The following is a 9,845-nucleotide window of genomic DNA, read 5'->3' on the forward strand; positions in this document are numbered from 1 at the left end:
GATTGCTCAAAGTTTCACAAAACAATTAAAGGAACAAGTTTTGTTCCTTAATTTGTGTAATCATTACCAAAATGAAAAAATTAATTTTTTTCGGATTTTCTTTCATTTTTGCGTTAGTTATTCAGTAAATGTAAGGCAAAGAGGAAAAAAAAAAAAAATTTTCAAAAAACGAAACCAAACAAGAATTTTTTTACTTTTTTTTTTTTACGTTTTATTCGGGGGGTTATTTTTTTTTCGTTTTTCGGAAAAAATTTTTTTTTTGAAAAAATTTATTTTTTTTTCTAAAAAATTTATAAAATTTTCTTGTTTCTTTAATTTTTTGGATAAGTGTATCTTATGACATTTTGTGATAAGTCTGATCGTTTTGCTGTAAAAATAATAAGATCGAAATTCACTATCAATTAGACTTCAAGCTCCAATAACTTTTGAGCAGATGGATTTATCAAAAATGATAAGAAACTTTTTTTCTAGAGTTTTTAATTTCCTACGAAAATGTATCCTGAGCTTATTTGTACCATGAGCCATAGCCGAGGTATAAAATTGCAAACTTTTTTTTTTCTTCTATGTTATTTAAATGGGAAATCAAAAATCACGGAGTGGCATCTCTCAATATTAATATTAAGGGCTCAAACTTTATCATAATTTTTTTTCATCTTGAACGATATTTTTTCATGGTAACTAAATAAAAAAAAATTAGTTCTTTTTTCTGGCCCACCCTAGTGTGTGTGTGTGTGTGTGTGTGTGTGTGTGTGTGCACAGTAAAAAATATTGTGTAAAATCAACACAGTTTGTGTGTTAAAAACGGTTGACACAAAATTTGTGTTGAAATTTCGACACAAACTTTGTGTAACCCCTTTTTAACACAAAGATTATGTTAAAATATCGCCACAAGAGGGCGCAAAGAATCCACAGTAACACACAAAATGTGTTAATAAAGAGTGTATAACACATTTTTTATGTTACAAAAAGTGACACAAACTTTGTGTTAGTTTAACACAAACCGTTTTCGACACAAATACACAATATTTTTTACTGTGTGTGTGTTTGCACGTGTATGAATGTGTCTTGAGAACAGTTAAAATTTATTCAACGTTACCGAAAAGAAACAAAGAACGGGAAAAAAGTATTTTTGTTAACTCAATTAAATATTCTGGACGTACACTAAACGTTTCAGTGACTTCACCGAAATGTAAAGAATATATGCATGACATTTCAGTGATTTTTGGTCTTCTTAAATATTTTGAAAACTAGTTAATTCATCTATTTTAGATTCTCATTAGCTCTAAAGCTTTATATTCTGCATCGAAAGGTGCACAGTAAAAAATATTGTGTATTTGTGTCGAAAACGGTTTGTGTTAAACTAACACAAAGTTTGTGTCACTTTTTGTAACATAAAAAATGTGTTATACACTCTTTATTAACACATTTTGTGTGTTACTGTGGATTCTTTGCGCCCTCTTGTGGCGATATTTTAACATAATCTTTGTGTTAAAAAGGGGTTACACAAAGTTTGTGTCGAAATTTCAACACAAATTTTGTGTCAACCGTTTTTAACACACAAACTGTGTTGATTTTACACAATATTTTTTACTGTGTGCCTCCACCATCTAAGCCGGATTAACCCTTCGTCACCCGCATCACTTTTTCATCCTTCGTCACTCGCGCGGTGAGCGCTGCGCCGCCGTGTTAAATCAAGCGCGCTGTTGCCACATTTTTCAGATTGCTAAATCTATATAAAAAATAATCTAAATGAAATTTTTTTTAATAATTAATTTATCGAAATTAAAGAATAAAAGATAGATTTTCCATTTTGTTTTTAATTTTTTTTATTAGGAATTACTCCGTTTCAATTAAAATTAAATTTTTTATAACACCAGTATTATTAAAAAAATAACGTTGTACGTTTTATTCAACACACTTGAGATCATTTATTATTTTTCAATCTTAGAAAATATTATACTCTTATCAAATCTTTTTTTTTATTTAACGATTTTTATTAAAGAATTCAAATAAGTATTCAATACTACTAATAATAATAACAATAAAAAAGATATCTAAATTTTTTTTAAAAACAATTTTATTAAAAAAATCGCTTGCTCATAAAATTATTACTCAAATGTATTTTAATAAATGATTTATTGTTGATATTATTATTATTATTATTGTTAATATTATTAATTCTATAATTATTTTTCTTTAATTTTTTCATTATTTTAACTCAAAATTAATTAAAAATAAAATAAAATTCGATTACCTGTTGTGGTTATAACCTCGAAATTCTTCTTGAATATTATACACAAATTACATATAATATAAATATATATTTGTAAATATAATAATTAATATTTAAATAACATATTTTTGTTTGTGACAAAATACTTATTATGCGTAGAATGATTCTTAATTATTAATAAAAAATGTATCTCTATTAAGAGAGAATACCTAAATGTCAAACCTAAATATTTATATATCTATATCGTACAAGAGAATATTACCACACACAAGTTGGCAGCAGCGCGCAGCGGACATTTACCGGTTACTAACTCGCACTGGGCGGCGTCACGCCGCTTTTCAATTTCTTTCGCATGAAAATATTTTTTTTTAACAAAATAATTTATTTCTTAGGAGCGGCTAATGCTAGAAATTCTTTTAGAATGTCTAATTCAAGCATTCTAATTTTTTCGACGTCATCCGTCACCGTAATTATGAGAAAATTGCATAATTGTAAAAAAGGCGGCACCGCGCTCATTGAGCGAGTGACGAAGGGTTAATCGATCATCAAATTTCGTGGCTGAAAGAATTGAAAAAAAATTTTGTTTATCTAATAATTAATTGCAATTGGCTAGTTGCGTTAAATATTATCATGAACAAAAACTAGAAAAATCAATGTTTTAACTTTTTTTAATTTCCCGCTAAGAAAATCGACGATTTTCGAAAAATTGGGAAGTTATTGTTTTCACCCCGATTTGCGAAAATTGAAATTTTATCAGATGTCGACGTTTTGAGGTCCTAGAAAGCTATTCTGACTATTTTCAGAATGATGTCCGAGTGTCTGTATGTATGTATGTGTGTATGTATGTGTGTATGTATGTGTGTATGTATGTGTGTATGTATGTGTGTGACCGGTCTATAACTTTTTAACTAATGAACCGATTTGGATGGTTAAGGCGGCAATCGAAAGAGCTTGTTGGCCATCAACTTTTCTAAAAATTTCAGATCATTTGATCAAGTAGAATCGAAAATATTGGCGAATTACAAAAAAAAAATTTTTTTTTTTTTAGTTTTTTATTGATTTCTCAGAAACGACTTATACGATCAACTTCAAAATCTAATCAACTCTAGAACTTGATAAAACGCGTCGACTGCCGCCTTAGCCATCTCAATCGGAGTATTCGTTCGAGAGTTATCGCGGGAGAAAGAAATGGTAAAAAACGGTTTTTTGCGAATATCTTCGAAACAACTGAACCAAACAATTTCAAAATTTTACCAGCTCTAGAACTCAATAAAATACGCCGATTGCCACCTCAACCATCGAAATCAGTCAATTCGTTTCTGAGATATCGTGGGAGAAAGAAATGCTTAAATCGGTTTTATTCGAAAACAATTGCACACAAAAGTATTTTCAAGCTCGAAGAGCTCGAAAATGTATCCACAACAATGTTTTCGAGCTCGAGGAGCTCGAAAATAGCGCGGAGTTTTGGGGCTGACCCGCAGGGTCAACCGATAGACAGATTTTTTTTTATTATTTATATTTTGTTTTGCTGGTTTCATTCTAAGTTCACGCAACATTTTCCTTTGTCATTTTAATTATAATCTTTCGAAAAACGTTAAATTTACCAAGCTTAATCGTGAGTATAACATTGAAAAACGATCCTCATTGATGGTTTTCAGTCTTTCGAATTTTCGGAGATTTATACGAAAACTAACTTTTTTTTCAGCTCGATATGAAAGTACTTGAAGATATATATTGTCGAGCTTAAAGAGTTTGACCATGTATTGTCAATAATGTTTTCGTGATCTTTGAGCTTGTAAACAGCAGGAAGTTTCAGTGCTGGTCCGCAGAGTCTACCGGTTATCAGATTTTTGTAATGATTTTCATAGTTATTGAACGTTAACACATAATAAAGAACTAAACTGGAAGTGGGATTGAATATGACAATGCAAGAAGTGGAATTAAATATTTGTTGATATGCATCAAATCAAATGAAAATTTTCGTAATCTTTGTACTCCAAATAATTCTCATCAAATTACTTCTATAACCATTATAATATTCGTAATGTTAGCTGTACACTAAATTATTTTCGGGTTTCTGATACATGTTTCTTAATTACTCTGATTTTATAGTAAATATTAAACAACAAGTATAAAACAACATTCACAGTTACCTAAGAAGCAACGTCATGCACTCAGTTTCGAACAATATTCTTGAGTGGTCATTTTCGATACCCTGTTTATATTATAATGACAATTAACTTATGTGCAAATGTTAATGCTAGGATGAAAAATTCTGAACAAATTCTCCACATATGTCGAGTGATAAAATATATTTTTTCTTGAATTTTTGTAAAAATAATATTGTTCATTAATATTGTCGCCTTATTGGATGTGATTTAATTGAAAATTGCAACTTCGAAAAAAAAAAAAAAAAAATTTATTTTCCAATCAACACAAAGAAAATAAATTCAGTTTTTAGCAAATACAAAAATAAAAAAAAGAAATACCAACAGCACGTGGTGTTCCCAAGCGGTCACCCATCCAATTTTTGCTTACAAACTAGGCCTTAAAACTAATTATTATAACTAACTATATACACTAGGGTGGTCCTTATTTTGGACATTTTTGAATTTTTATGCTCCCAGAGGCTTATGTGGTTCGAAATAAATAAAAAAAAATATCCTCAAAGTTTCAGGTCTCTATCTCAATTTTAACCCGTGCCGCACAGCGATGTAAGTTTCCCATTTAAATAACACGGGGTTTTTGGCATTGAACGATTAAATTTTTATTCCGGCTAAAGTAATTGTTCGAAAAATTTGAAACTCTGTAGACTTTATCCTCATATTAGCAGCTACTCCTCAGAATTTTTACAGATTTTCAGCTACTATAATTTTGGGGGTCCAGCATGATGAAAAAAAAGAAAAAAATTATTTTTTTTATTTTTAGCTAAAATTTTTTTCAAATAACATATCAAATCAGTCTGCATCCTTATCAGAAGTTCTTACTTTTTTTCATTCTCACACCTAAGTGGGTGAACGGTATATCTTTGTTGGTTTAATACAGTAATCAGGAACTTTGCATTAGTGTGCAGTAAAGTGTTCGTTAAAAGGATTTTTTAAATTTATTACGATTACCTCACAAACGGTTTCAATGACGGCAGAAAAAAATTCCCTTAAAGTTTGAGCTCTTAATTCCAACAGAACCACGTGTCGCAAATTTTGTTTTTGTGATTTTTTAAGTTTATTATATTTATTTATAAAAGAAATCTATTTTATTAATAATTCATTATAGTTAGGAAATTGTAAACAAATAATTATTTTGATATTATAATGCACAAAACTATCCACCTTTTGTTTATTATTTATTGCTTAAAACAAATAATAAACTTGAAGGTGACCAACTTATTTAAGCAAATATTGAAAGAAATTTAATTTATTGATAATATTTATCAACTGTTAAACTGAGACATAATATGATTAGTGGCATTGATATACCGATCTCAGATATCAATTGAATGCATTATGTATTTTTGAAAAAGACACATTGTCAAATAACATAAACAAAAATATTTCTTGAAAAAATCACAAAAAAAATTTTGCGGTAACTCTTCCCGTTAGAATTAAGAGCTTAAACTTTAAGGGAATTTTTTCTGTTGTAATTGAAAAAAAATTCTCCTGATTACTGTATTAGTGCAACAAAGATATGCCGTTCACCCACTTGGGTGTGAGAATGAAAAAAAGGAAGAACTTATGAAAAGGATGCAGGGTGATTTGATATGTTTTTTAATAAAAATTTTAGATAGAAATAAAAAAATTTTTTTTTGTTTCTTTTCATCATGCTGTACCCCCAAAATTATAGTAGCTGAAAATCTGTAAAAATTCTGAGGAGTAGCTGCTAATATGAGGATAAAGTCTACAGAGTTTCAAATTTTTCGAACAATTACTTTAGCCGGAATAAAAATTCAATCGTTCAATGCCAAAAACCCCGTGTTATTTAAATGGGAAACTTACATCGCTGTGCGGCACGGGTTAAAATTGAGATAGAGACCTGAAACTTTGAGGATATTTTTTTTTATTTATTTCGAACCACACAAGCCTCTGGGAGCATAACAGTTCGAAAATGTCCAAAATAAGGACCACCCTAATATACACGTATATAAATAGGGAAGCAGTCGGTTGAGAACAAAATTATTCCAGCCACCAGTATTGTTTTTGTTATTTCGATGAATATCATTTTTATCCCTTGCGAGGAGTGTCATATCAAATCGCCACTGTGTATTAGCCATTGACGTATTCAGGTTTGGTTCGTACGTAATTGCCGTCTGATATTTGTTTCTAAAATGATAGTATATTGTAGGTATATTGTTACTGTCTTGTAAATATTTAATTCGGTCCAGGTAGAAAAACGCTTCGGGGGGACATATCCCGTTGGAGTAATTTTTGTATGTGCTTTTAATTAGGAGTTAGAGATTTATTTATATTTAAATTTGTTTTAATTAGTGATGTCTGAGCCCAGTGGTTTCTAGTTAACTTTAATATGTGTGAATCTATTCGAGGGATATTAGCTTTGTTGTACAAAATTTGGTTGCTTATAAGGTGTTGATAGTTAGATTTTTCGGATCTGTATATTTTTAAGCATGTTCTCATGCATCTGCGTTCAAAAGATCTTATTTTTTCTATCGTTGTAGCGTTTTGATTGAACCAGATTGGTGCTTCGTATGTTAGTAAAGGTCTCATTAGTGCTTGATAACAAGTTATTTTTATGCGTTTGTTTAAATGTTTGTTGTAGAACATTCTATTTCATTTCAAGAAAGCTTTTTTTGCTTTGTTTAGTTGGGTGTTAATGTGTTGTTTGTATCTGAGATGTTGATCTATTTGAATGCCTAAGTATCTCACTGACTGTTTATGTGGAATTGAGACATTGTTTGAATTTATTGAAAAATCTTTCCAATTTCTTTTTATTTCTTTTGAAGCTAATTTTATTTTGGGCCTAAAAAGAATAGTTTCACATTTGAGATTATTTATTTTAAGTTTCCAGTTGTTACTATATTGTTGTAATAAGTCAAAGGTTGTTTGTAACTTTTCTTGTATTGTTTTTAAGTGTTTACCTCTAACGTATATTACGAGATCATCAGCAAATGCTATGGCTCTAGTAATTGTTTGTTTTTTGTCTGCGTTAGTAAGTTTTTTTTCCGTGGAGTTCGGTCAATTTCGTTCGTATTACCTGTTTCGTTTGTTGTCGTCTTATTTATGTCACTTAATGACAAGGCCTTACTATTGTAGATGTTAAACAATAGGGGTGAGAATACTGTCCCTTGTTGAAGTCCGTTTGGCAAAGTAAATATTTCTTCCGATTTGTATTGTCCGTCAGTTGTTTAGAATTGTCTTTTGTCGATCATGTTCCATATTAATTTCATTAAGTAGGTAGGAAATTTAAAGTGATTTGACAGTCTGAAGATTAGGCCTCTAATCCACACAGTGTCGAATGCCTTTTCATAGTCAATTAAGCAAGCTCCGACACATTCGTCGTTATTTAAAGCTTCACAAATATCGGAAGTAAATTTTGTGATCGCATGAATTGTCGAGAGTTTTTGTTGGAATCCGAACTGGTGGTCTGGTATAATTTTGTTATCTTTACAGTATTTGGTTATTGCCTTACATATAAGTATTTCATATACTTTACTAATATTAGGTAGTAGGCTTATGGGTCTACAACTAGCTGGGTCATTTTCAGCTTTACCTGGTTTTTTGATAGCGATCACATCTGCCTTTTTCCATTTAGATGGAAAGTACATTTGGTTCAGGGCGTTATTAAATGAAGTACAGTAGTTAATGATGATGCTTATAGGAAGGTTTTGAAGTACTATATTGGGTATTTTATCGGTCCCAGATGATTTTTTATTGTTCATCTTTCTGAAAAGTTTACCTAATTCTGTAAAACTAATAAAGTAATTAGGTTTTTCGATAGGTTCAGATGCAAGGTTTATATCTCTCCAAGTTATTGAGGTTGTTTCATTTATTTCGTCATTTTTGATTATATTTTTGAATATATTTGTTTTTTCTATTACTATATTCTTTAGTCCTTTTGTACATAGCTCGTCGTTTTGTTTATGGATACTAGTAAAATGTCTTGCTAATACGTTAAGTTTGTCTAGGGGGTCCTCTATGAGATATTTTTTATCGTTAGTTTTACTATATTGGGTCTTGTCTTCGACTTTGTCTAGTATGTGTCGTCTGGTCTCGTCTATTTCAAGGGTTGCGGTTTCTATTTTGCCATTGGGGCGAAAAATTTCGTTTACCATAGAGAACATGTTTTCAGAGTTTTTAGGAATATTTTTTATTTTTTCCATCCGATATTTATTAATGGATTTTTTATACTCCTGCTTTAGAAGGTACTTGACCCCCTGTAGTTGGTCTTTCAAGTCTTGTAGGTGTGCATTGTTAATAGGATTAAATTTACGATAGATTTTATTTATACTTGTAATAAGTGAACTTTTCCATTTTTCCAGGCTTTTAATGTTTCTATTTTTATAACATTCCGTGCTATTTTTTTTTTTTTATTCTTAGTACTACTAATTCTATTGCTTCTTTTATTTCCGTTTCAATGATGTCTAGGTACTTATCTATTTCTTCGCTGTTTAGATTTTTATCTTTGGGTATTTTTATGTTGTGTAATTTGTTTAGTGTTTTTTGAAATTTTTTCCAGTCTGTTTTTCTATAATTCAGTCTATGACCTTCTTCATAGGTGTCAAGGGCCCATATACTGTCTAACGGATGAGTAACATGAAAGGATAATACGAAAACTGGTGAATTCAGCATGATATGGCCGTTGACAAAATACGGACAACACAATTCGAGATTTGACTACTCTTAATTATAATTAGTTCGATGATACATTAGTTTTTTATTTTAGTTGCGCGAAAAAACTATCCGATCTTCAGATACATGATTTTTTTGTTTATCAATAACTACTCAAAAAATTAATGTATATGAAAGACAGTCGTTTCTTCAATTAATTCTCAAACTATACAAATTCTCTACATATTTCGAGTGACAAAACATTATTTCTTGAATTTTTGTTAAAATAATATTGTTCAATGGTCGCCTTATGAGATGTGATTTAATTGAAAATTGCAACTTCGAAAAAAAAAAAAAAAAAAAAAATTATTTTTCAATTAACACAAAGAAAATAAATTTAGTTTTTAGCAAATACAAAAATAAAAAAAAGAAATGCCAACAGCACGTGGTGTTCCCAAGCGGTCACCCATCCAAGTACTAACCACGCTCAATGCTGCTTAACTTCAGTGATCAGACGAGAACTGGTGAATTCAGCATGATATGGCCGTTGACAAAGTATGGACAACGCAATTCGAGATTTGACTACTTTTAATTATAATTAGTTCGATGATACATTAGTTTTTTATTTTAGTTGCGCGAAAAAACTATCCGATCTTCAGATACATGATTTTTTTGTTTATCAATAACTACTCAAAAAATTAATGTATATGAAAGACAGTCGTTTCTTCAATTAAACCTCAAACTATACAAATTCTCTACATATGTCGAGTGACAAAACATATAGTCCAGTCGGCAAGTGATTTAAATGGCGGTCCTAGTAGATTAAGCGAGGC

The 9,845-nt window shown here is 30.1% G+C and overlaps 1 non-coding gene across 1 annotated transcript; it reads right to left on the reverse strand.

Moving 5' to 3' along the window:
- Positions 1–9,445: 9,445 nt before the first annotated feature.
- Positions 9,446–9,564, reverse strand: LOC130666181 (5S ribosomal RNA). Its single transcript, XR_008989622.1, has one exon. It is a non-coding gene; the product is annotated as a 5S ribosomal RNA (ribosomal RNA).
- Between the last annotated feature and the right edge of the window lie 281 nt (positions 9,565–9,845).

This window comes from Microplitis mediator, chromosome 3 (assembly GCF_029852145.1).
Source record: "Microplitis mediator isolate UGA2020A chromosome 3, iyMicMedi2.1, whole genome shotgun sequence".
Classification (NCBI taxonomy): Eukaryota; Metazoa; Arthropoda; class Insecta; order Hymenoptera; family Braconidae; genus Microplitis; species Microplitis mediator.